The sequence below is a fragment of the Nomascus leucogenys genome, chromosome 10 (assembly GCF_006542625.1).
Source record: "Nomascus leucogenys isolate Asia chromosome 10, Asia_NLE_v1, whole genome shotgun sequence".
NCBI lineage: Eukaryota > Metazoa > Chordata > Mammalia > Primates > Hylobatidae > Nomascus > Nomascus leucogenys.
Window position 1 is genome coordinate 40,375,496 of NC_044390.1, and position 9,532 is coordinate 40,385,027.

The following is a 9,532-nucleotide window of genomic DNA, read 5'->3' on the forward strand; positions in this document are numbered from 1 at the left end:
CAATGGAACGTCCAGGACAAGGGCTTCATCTCCTAAATCACCAGGACATCGAGAATGGCCAAGGCTGCCACATGGAACACACAATCCAAGGCATCCCCCAACGGGTGACCATAAATGCCCCCTGGTTGGGGGTGAGGAAAGAAAGTGCAGGACAGCTCAAACACATCCCACCATGCAGGATGGACTCAGGACTGAGGTAGGGACCCAGATTTAGGAAAAACAGAATGACAGAGGATGTTAGGAGGTGAACTATGTCAGGAATAGTCGAAGGAACTGGGAAGGTTTGGCCAGAGAAGACAAGACCTGGGCATGAGAAGGGGGAGTGGCTTAAGGGGAGAGATAGAAACTCTTTTCCTATTTTTGAAAAGTTGCCCCATAAGGGCAAAATGAAATGTGATCTACGTGGCACTAGAGAGCAGAGCCAAGACTAATGAGTGAAAAGTTTTAAGGAAGCAAGATGGGATTTAGATGAGAAAGTCGCCCCTAGCATCATGGTTTTCAGTGGTGACAATCCTGCCCCATAAGGAGCACTTGGAAATGTATACAGGCTTTTGTGACTTCTAATATAGTCATACTAGAGCATTTACATGTTAAAATGCAAACATTTATTACAAGTTTCTTTCCTGTTCCTTCTCCTTTGTATTACAGTTAAGGCAAAATATTTACTTTTAAAAGATTATATGTGTGAGTTACATTATGTATAGATTTCATTTTGGAGTAGAAAAGAAGCTGTTACCAAATATACACTATGAAAATGGGGCCAAAAATACATTGTGAAATTGAGTTTGCCTGCAATGGGACCCGCTGCTCTGGCAGAAAAGTGACAAACCAAAGGATCTTGGCCAAATCTGCCTATAAGCATTTTTGTGGGGTATGTTCTGTATTCTTCAAAATTTTGAATTAGTTGCTGACATTTAAATGCTGGGAGATATGTACATATCCAGCAAGTGGGCTGCACTGCTGCTTGGCAAAAACACACCCTGGAAAAGGTAAGACAGCTCCCTTTGGAAAGGGGGATCCATGTCTCTGGCCACCCTCCTGCACCCAGGCTCACTTCACCCAGTTACACCACCGGCTGTGGCCTTTAGGGATCAGACTGTGGCTCCTGCTTTCCAACTCAAGCTCTCAGTAAATCAACACAGTACGCATTGGGGCTGGCATTCCTCCCTGGCAGAGACCCTATATGGGAGAGTGAGGGAAGACTGACTCATCTGCCTGGAAAGAGATCTCAACTTTTCAAGGTTATGGCTGTTTAGAGGAATCTCATAAAGCCTAGTCATGCTTCCCCAGAGAAGTACACAGCCACACAAAAGGTTGCTTATAATTTCAATAGATATTGGACCCCTTATATCTTATTCTGCTCAAAATTAAGATTCCAGCTCTAATATGCTGTGGAGCCCAGCTGGCTAACCAAATCATACTTCCCATCTCAACTCTAATTTGGGAGATTTTTTCTAGGTGTAATCAGATAATTTTTGATAGACTCCCCATAGGGATAACGACATTTAGTCTGCTACACCTGTGGACAGTCAGGCAGCTACTGAATGCTAGTGAAATAACGGTTCTCTGAGTCAAGCAAGTAAGTAACACCTAAAATCTGCTATTCTTGGAAGCTGCCTGCTTCCCAGAGGTCTCCAGCCCAACCACAACCAATAAATAAAATCAATTCTAAAACCAGATGCCCTCCCTCTCCAGTGACTCCTTAGGCCTGTAATTAAACAACGAAGACGGAGATATCAACTATGTTAGATAGCGAGCTTTAAAAAATGAAATGTGGCATAATTTATTTTCTGGAGAACAAATGCCTTGAAGCTAGTGCCTGGTCATATTAATATTTCATTTTTATGTTTCTCTTGCCAGTGATCCCCCAGCCCTTTCCTGCTTTGCAGCATTCTCAGACTTCCTCAGAAGTCATGCATTTAAAAATATGTTTAAATGCACATTCTTATAAAAACCTATTTCTCCTTGGTAAGAGGTGAGGGTTAAAAATATCCAGTATCCTCCCAAAAAATTACCAAGAAGCCTTTAATTTGGCACATGTCCTTCCTGTGATTTAAACTCATCAAACCACAGCCGTCCCGGGATAAAATTAGAATCAGACATAACAAAAACAAGATATATAGAAGACTACTGGGAACAATCTTTAGAGACGATAAAAATAATAATAAATATAGAGAGAAACTGTGCTTTAAAATCACACAATTCTAGATATATCCAGATCAATATATTAACGCAAATACTGCAAAAAGTTATACCATAAAAGTTGAATAATATTTTCATAAAACAAGGCAGTGTTTTCACAAGGCACCTTTCATCAAGCAATCTTACAACTTCAGAAAGCACTGGATGGAGAAAGGGAAACATTCCCCAAATCCAAAAAAGCTCAGTTGCGCCATTTAAAATAACTGCCAAGAAATGGGACATTCTGGGACAGAATTTTGGATCAAACTACTATGTTATTATATCGTTGTTTAGAAATGGAAACTCAATTATGTTACAGAATGGCCTTTGTGAATTACTAAACGACTTTGAAATAATAGATGAAAACTTTCTTCTCAGATCCACTCTCACTGGGATATGAGTGATTTCTCTACTTGGCGTGAAATACATGTCCTTCAGAGCAAATTGTTCTGGCCAGAAATGCTCATGCATTATGACAAGGAGCAGAATTACAGCTTTTACTTAAAGCTTTGCACCATAGTGAGTTTTACACAGCAATAGAAATTCCCAAAAATGGGTCTCAGGGAGACTGTTTTGTTGCTGTCATTGTTGACTTAAATTGCATACCTTTTGTGTTTTCCAAAAACCAAACTCTTATTCACCTGTAAATATGCTAGAAAGTGGGGCAATCTATCAATAAAATAATGCCCCAACTCCCAGCTGATACTAACTAGTGTATGTGCTAAAACAATACAATGAAAAGAAACTCTTGGACTTGAGCAAATTAAGTGGAAAAAGATATGGAAAGGTTTAAGACCAGTCAATAAAGTAAATAAACTATTTCTATCCACCAGTCAGGTTTTGAAAGAGCTCATATAGATAGGTTTTACTACCCTTCTGGCATTAAGAAATTGAAAGGTCCTTCTGGTCTTATGGATTTCTTTTTTTTTTTTTTTTTTTTTTTTTGAGACAGAGTCTTGCGCTGTCACCCAGGCTACAGTGCAGTGGTACGATTTAGTTCACTGCAACCTCCGCCTCCTGGGTTCAAGCAATTCTCCTGACTCAGCCTCCCAAGTAGCTGGGATTATAAGCACCCACCACCACGCCCGATTAATTTTTGTATTTTTAGTAGAGATGGGGTTTCTCCGTGTTGGCCAGGCTGGTCTTGAACTCCTAATCTCAGGTGATCCACCCATCTTGGCCTCCCACAGTGCTGGGATTACATGAGCCACTGTGCCCAGCCTGGATTTGTTTTTAATAGAGTTATGAATATAACCAAGATCAGATCCCATCTGAGTACATTTCCTCCAAGATCCAGATCTTCTGCTTCAGGATCACCATGTGAGTGTCTGCAGCAAAACCTTCCAGCCAAGTGGAAATCACACGGCATCCATCACCTAAAGCCTGCAAGTTCCTGTGCAGGCCTATCCCTTATGTAGGACAAGTTGGGCAGTGGCTCTGGACCCTACATTTAAGGGACAAGGGTTGGGAAAGCCTTAGGATACTGCATTATACCCTCTTTTCTGAATACCACTAACTTCCCTCTCAAATTTTCTGTCCCAAGTGGGCTTTGAAAAATGAGAATAGAGTGGACTCCTTCCAAGTGAGACTTTCTAATGTGAGTCCCAAACAGGTTTTATTACCCCAGTCCCAGACCCCAAGCCCCTGCTTTAAGGTATGGCCCTGCTTTAGGTACATTTCAATAGTGGCCTTTCCCAGAGTCCTGAGAACTCAGGAGGTTGTGGCAGGCCCTGCAGTACCAGGTCTCTTTCCTTCTCCAGAGATGGAGTCTTGCAGACCTTCAACAGGGAAGGAAACTCCAGAAAGGCACAGGATATAGATCAATATTTTGTCTCTCAGATGAGGCCATTTTAGTATGTCATCAGAGACTGCTTCTGAACACATTTTCTAAATCTAACATCAAACAAATTAATGCCTCAAGCCACATTTTGGGTTTGTTATTACTTGGCTTTATTTTATTGAGGGAGTCAATCTTGTCTTTCAATAGAATTTACTGGTTCCAACAATTGGTGACATAAATCCAGGAATGAGAGTGTCGGAGAAAAAAACTAGTCTGTGCCTTATTCCTCCTCCCTTAGCCCTGGGATCATTGAGGTTGTGTTTCTATAATGCAGGAAGCTGCCTTTGATTTTTCTTTTAGAAACTATGCAAAATAAAAAATTTGAGGGCCAGTGTAACTTCTTGAGAAGGACAAGAAAAAGAGTCCCAGTGGTGCCAGAAAGACTCGGGGCCACATAAACCTCAAGGTCAGTCCTGCCTAGGAGCTGAAAGAAATCATAATAAGCCTTCGTCTCTTTTCATCTTCAAAGTCCTTCATAAGCTCTAAATCGTGTATCCCACCACACTACTGTAATCATGCGATTTGGCAGAAGGAGGAGACCTTTTATCTCTGGAGCTCAAAGCACTCTATAAATGCCAATTAATCCTTACAACTGCCCTGGGAGGTGATGGAATATCGGCGGACCTACTTTGTACATAGAGAAGTTACGTGATTTGGTCCAACCCACACAGCAAATTGGCAGCAGAAATAAGTTGAGAACTTGATCTGGAGGTTCTATTCCTGGGACATCTAAGGCTGAAAGCCAAGTCTGTATTTAAAGCATCTACATGGTAGCTGGCACATAGTAGATGCTTAGGTAATAATTTTTGAATGAATGAATAAGTTGGATATTCATATTCCCAACTGCCTGATGAATGTGCCTGAGCTGTGCTAACATCCCCAACTCAGGTTCAAATTTCTTATCCAAATTGGCTTTGACTCTTGGATTTCCATTCATTCATTCTCCAACCAGAACACCTACTATAGCCAAAGCCCTCTCCTAAGCCCAGTAGATAGAGTGGTGAATAACACAGGCAGCAGCCGTCTCTCAAGGAATTTACATCCTGAAAAAACAAGGTAGACAATAATGAAGAATACAAGTAATGTTAGATAAGAAGAGTGGAGTGATGTGACAGTACGTAAAAGCCAATCGCTGGAGACCAAGGGGTCATCCAGTTGCCACTGCAGGTGTAGGGCAAGTGCCAGGGCCCAGGGCACTAAGAATTTTTTTAGTATTCTGGCAACTTAAGGAAAGAAATTCTCATTTGCTTCTATTCCCCTACAATTGACAGCAAGACCTTTAAGTCAAAAAAGGCCTAATGATTTGTCTTCAGAAATAATGAGAGAAAGGCAAACTGGTGATATTGTGTTGTAAGGAGTTCAGAGATGGAATAGGTGATGGCAGCTTCTGAGCTACAGGCCAGGGTCAAGACTGGTCCCCAGAGCCGGTCTGCACCTGAGCATTGCCCCAAGGCATAATATTAAAAGTTCCATGCATCCCAACAGAGACTGCTTACCTCTTTTATTTGCCAATCTGTCCATTCATTCACTTTATATTTATTGAGTATCTACTATGTGTCAAGCTCCAAGTGCATCTCTGCCCTCAATGACCCCACCACAAGCAAGGCCAACAATGATCCATCTCGATACGCTTTTCTTTGACACACAGCATTTTTTTTTTTAGTTATAAGATGCTTTGTGGCCCAGTAGTAATGAAAAAGGGGTCATATAGAGATAAATTATCAGTAGGTTTTTTTGTTTGTTTTTTATCCCTGTCATGGCAAATTTGTAGTTTTAAAAGTGAACTACTCAGCATCAATTGTAGTTTTTCTCTTTTTTTACAAAAAAACTAATAGAATTTATTTTTATAAAAGGAGTTTTAGGTTTATGGAAAAATTGATCGGAAAGTCCAGAGTGTTCCCACTCCCTCTCTTTCCTTATCTCTCTACTGTGGATCAATCCTGGAAATGTGCTTGTCTGCTTCCATAAAGGAGCTAATAAGATCACTAAGCACATTAACCTCATGCTTTTCAAATCCCCCTAATTTTACAAAAACAATTGTTAGAAGAACTCAGGTTACAGACAAAGCTCCTGCCTTTCTGACACAGAATTTAGAGCCAGCTGTGAATACATGAAATTCCATTCAGGCTTATTGGACCTAAGGTGGCATTATTACAAGGAGCAAACTCCAACATCTCTCCTGGGCTCACTTTTCCCCTATCCTGAATTTAATTTCATGGGGTTGAGGAAGAGGAGGTGGAGGAGATAACCCTCCAAGTTGGTCCTCCTGGCAATAGTAGCAGCAATACCTAGACATCTGCAGTGCTAGTGGACTTGACTGTGAAAATGTTGCTATTTTTCTCAAGGTACACAATATTACCCCAAAGCCCATGAGCCTTGCTTTGAGGAAGCAGCTCTGTAAAGATGGATTCTTTAGTCATGTGTTCCATATCTTCTACTTGCTTCTCCAAGTTACTGTAGTTTCCTCTCTGAACATAACTAAGTGGGCTTAAATTCCATCAAATCTGTCCTGCATTGTAACTGAAATTTAGCCTAGGGCAACAAAAATTTTCCTCACAACTGTTCACGGTTCTCTTTTCATTCTATCATAGAATTAACAATGCAGAGTAAGCCCAAAGATAGAGAGTGAAGGAGAAAAGGAGAATTTAAAGGCTGAGCTGATCCTCAGATTAAAGACTTGTTCTCTCTAAGTGAGGGTTCTCAGAATAGAATTCCCCTGAGCCTATCTAAGAATATGGCGGTTGGCTCCGAAACTTCTAAGAAAATCAGAAACCACCCAGCACCTCAGGAATGCATTCATAGATCAGCTGGAAATGCAGGAAGGGTCCTTTCTTAGATATCATTTGATCTAGACTCCTGAAGATTTTGTCAATGAAGAAATCGTGGCCCAAAACAGTGAAGAGGCCAGGCAGGCCTGCATCATAGAGTCAGGAGAAAACAGAAACTCAATGTCCTGATTCTTCTTACTTTTCACTATACACAGATGTTGCTCCCTGCACACATGCATACATACTTAAAATCTACTTTCTACAGAGTTTAAGTTCACTTTAATTAGCTACTGACTGAAAATGAACAGGGATGCTTTGATCAACCAAAGATATGTTCATGTCCAAAACCCCAGAAATAAGCTGGAAAAAAGTAATTGGCATTGCTGGTCCCTGGAAACTGTGTGGCCCTTTCTCCCCGACACTTTCATGCCTGCAAGCAAAATTCTCTGTCACATACATGTGCAACTATCTCTGTTTCCCAGAGATCCTGAGGGCAGCCAGCTAAGGCTAAAAGTCCGCAATGACAGAGCAACTAAAGTTTTCTTCTCTCTATACTCTCTGGGCTGAAAGCTGGGCCTGCCCACTCTGTTCTATCCACTGCCGGTTGTAAATTATGAAATTGTGCTACAATTGATTGGGTGCCAGGTCCTGGACTAGGTGATTTTCTTTTGTCCTCACAATTACCCCTATCTGTCCAATGTGAAAACTGAGACTCAGTTAGGTGAACCCACTGGTCTCCCTCCAAAACCTGCTGCTGCCTTCCTGGCCATGTTCTGGTCAACCAGGAGTTGGCTCTTCTCTGTTCTATAAGTGGAGTGGCAGCTGTGAGGACCCCAAAGAAGACCAATTCCAGAAGCCAAGCCAAACATACTGGTGTGCTTTCTGCCCCCAGGATTTGGAAGAGCTATATCTCAGCTCTTGTACTCAAGACTCACATTATTGAACATCAGGATGGCCAGGCACAGCCAGAATATTACAACTGGGCGCCCCAAATCTACAAAACTTTTCCTCCAAGTCCCAACATTCTATATTCTATGCAATCAATTTCCCTCCTTCTTATGACCATCTCAGGAGGAGCATTGTGTCCTTTTCCCTGGAAAACCTCTTCTCGCCACTTCTCTTACCAGGTGAGTGACTGGCCCCTGTTGACCTTCTGTGCATTTTACAGAAGTTGTCCTCCTCGCGGTATCTTTGCTTTGTGGTGGCAGATTGGAGGTGACATCATCACAGCCATAGCCATATAACACTAGGTCTCTGCAGCCTAGTCTTCCACCATTGAAAATCTGCCCCTTCTGTCCATATGTTGTGGTATACCAGTGAGGGGATGTTGGTGTTCAGGGGGGATGAATCCATATCTGCAGGTGGATGAAGCAAGGGATTTCACATAAGTGATTCTCTAATTCTCACCTAGCTGGGATGGCCTCTAAGCTCCAAGGTCACAGCTCAGGTGGCTGAGCTGACCTTTGAACCCAAATCAGCCTGGCTCACAGCTCATCACCACCTGATGCTGCCTCCTATTTCTGGAACTTTCTCCATTTTGGAGATACTCCCGGAACATCCCTAGACATGGCCTCCACCTTCCTCACTCCTACTTTCCATGGTGTTTGTCATTGCTCAGTTTTCCTCAAACTTAAGAAATACAGAAAAATAGGGGCCACAGCTCAGTGCAAAGGAAAGTTTAAAGCTGTGGCTTTCTGTGATCACTTGGTGTCAACACAATTATGAACCTAGAAGCAAACGTGGGCACTAAAATTAAATGGCACTGGTTAAGTGTTTGGTTATAAGGTAGTCATAGATGTGATCCAAAATCAGGTTGGATTTGGTTTTTTAAAATATTAAGACATTAAATGTATTCAGTAATAAAATATTGAAATTAAAAAGTCAAAATTTAAAACTTTTCACTGAAATGATGGATTCCCTGGGAACCCATGGCCAGCAAATTAAGCAATAGAGGGGAAGATCACCTTCCCTTACTCACAGATGGTTGCCAGAGGCCCCCTGGACTTCGAGATAGGAGTTTCTGTGTGTGCATGCAGGAAGAGGAGGGACTGTCATAGCTAACATTTATTGAGTGCTTAGTTTGTGCAAGACTGGTTAAGCACATTATATGTTTTATTTATTTAACCCTCCCAGCAATCCTATGAGCTAGGTACTCTCATCTCTGCTTTTACTGATGAACAAATCAAGACCTAGAGAGGTTAAATAATTTGACCAGGGTTGCACAGTTGGTAGAGAAAGCCTTGTCTATGGTCAAAGCTCAAGCTGCTAACCTGAACACTAGTTCTCTCTCTCTTCCACGTGCAACCCTAATGAGGAATGTCAGCACAGTCAGTCAGCCTTGGTTCTCCTCACTTTCTTTTTACCACCTCTGGTTGCACCAGCACTGATTCTGGGCATCACACAAAAAGCCTGCATGGGCACTCCCCACAGCGCCAACTCAGCGTCAGGCCCACGACAGTGGCTTAGGAAACACTTGGCTTGTTGTGAAAGAGTAAAATGCTTCAAACAATAGAGGAGTGTGGTGTGTGTGTATTGCTGTTTGTTTCCATTTTTCTTATTATTCCATTCCCCTTTTTATGGATCACCGAATACTGGCTGGAGCAAATCCAAGCAAGTTAACTTTCTGTTATTGACAGAAGGACAAGGAAACCAAAATGAAGATCATATTCCCCAAGTAGGCCCCCACATGCCTTCTCCATCTCCTCTGGAACCTGGTGGATTTTTGAAGAGACAAAGCTCTTAC